At 36.5% G+C, this 1,676-nt stretch overlaps 1 protein-coding gene across 1 annotated transcript in view; it reads left to right on the top strand.

The window, feature by feature from the left end:
• BLNK (B-cell linker) overlaps positions 1 to 1,676 on the top strand; it is a 108,514-nt gene that overhangs the window by 80,285 nt on the left and 26,553 nt on the right. The window lies entirely within an intron of this gene.

Below are 1,676 nucleotides of genomic sequence, written 5' to 3'. Positions count from 1 at the left end.
GGTTGACGGTTGGACTCGATGATCTTAGAGGTCTTTTCCAACCTCAATGATTCTATGATTCTATTTTAACAGATTTTGGTCTACCCTCCCTAAGACCTGAGATCTGCCCTGGCAGTGGCCCTGGGTTTTTCTTTCTAACGTGCCTGTGCTAACCTGGACGGAAGACAGCAGCAGGGCTCTTGAGAATGCTTTTTAATTCACTGTTTGTACACTAAGTTATATTATGCTGCAGGAAGTTAAAGACTCGGAGGAGGCAGCTATCCATCATTAGTGTTATTAGTAATGAACAAAGTAGGTAAACACGTAAAAAATAATGTGCCTAGACTGTTTTTCATTTGGGTTTTGGAGGGGTTTTGGGGGTTTTTTGTTGTTTGGTTTTGGTGTGGTTTTTTTTCTTTTTTTTAGCTTTAGCAATGCCTGCACCATTTATTCATTGATTCATGCATGTGCATTTTTTTTGTGACTATCTGAACAACAGAACTCCATGAATTCAACTCAAAAGTAGCCACAGCATTTCTCAAAACAAACAGGAAAAGCTTGTAAATTGATGTGTTAGTGCCAGCATGCCACCACCCTGAATTACATTGGTACCTGAACAATGACACCTAAGCAGCATGCTCAGGACCTAAATACTGACTGTCAAATTCTTGTGGTAAAGCAAAATTTGTAGACATCACTATTGCTCAGAGATCACAAGAAAACATTTTAAATTCTTTGTGGACAATTTTTTTGTAAATAATTTGCTTATTTTTGCAAATGAATTTGTTAGGACCTGATTGAAGAATGAGTGAAGCCATCAATTCAGGGGACAAAGGTTCAGGTCCATGGTGAAGTCCCATCAGTGCTACAGGGAAGCTGTCAGACAATGTTCAAAAGTCACTTTGAAGAGTCATTTTAATATAAATTGTGTTAATGTTTTATACGGCTACAAAAAGCAAAGGTGTTTTTTCTCTTCCGATCCATCAGTCTGCCCTCTGATGTCACACACGCACCATTTGTTTTGACTTTAAACCCAAATTCTTCTCTTTTTTTACAGGGTAATGAAATAATTGATGTATCAACTGACTGTAAGTCAGTGTCTTCTCTGGACAGCTGCAGTTTAGCAAACAGGAGTATACATATATATACACAAATATATATGTATGAACAGGAGTACACACATACATGTGTATATACATATATTACATATATGTATACTCCTGTTTGCTAATTATGTATATACACCCACATATATATGTATATGTATAGCCACAAAGATCCTTTCAGTATTTCTACAAATTATCTTTCAATTCACTTGGTATTACAAATGCCGTTATAACAGTATTTACCAAAAAAGGGGCATAACACCATAAAATAATAGTAAGTGGAAACAGAATCTGGCCCTGAGAGACCTGACATACATTTAAACATCAGAAAATAAAGTGCATGCAAAATGATAGTTAAAAAAATACGACTGGAGAGTGCTGCACCACTTTCTTATGCCATAGTCTTAGAAGAGTCTCTGTGAGCCTGAACAGATTTTCATCTTCAGGTAGATGTGCATTTATCTCTGACCCCAGTGTTACCTGTTTCTGCATTGGAAATGAAGAGGAGGGTGTGTGGGCAAGGAAGCTGTTCTTTCAAAATATGTTCTTAGCAAAAAAAAAAAACCAAAAAAACAAACAAAAAAAAAAAAC

Source organism: Aptenodytes forsteri, unplaced genomic scaffold (genome assembly GCF_000699145.1).
Source record: "Aptenodytes forsteri isolate BGI_AS27 unplaced genomic scaffold, ASM69914v1 Scaffold15, whole genome shotgun sequence".
NCBI classification, from domain to species: domain Eukaryota; kingdom Metazoa; phylum Chordata; class Aves; order Sphenisciformes; family Spheniscidae; genus Aptenodytes; species Aptenodytes forsteri.
The sequence above is the reverse complement of the archived record's forward strand: the minus strand, read 5'-3'. Positions and strand labels throughout refer to the sequence as shown.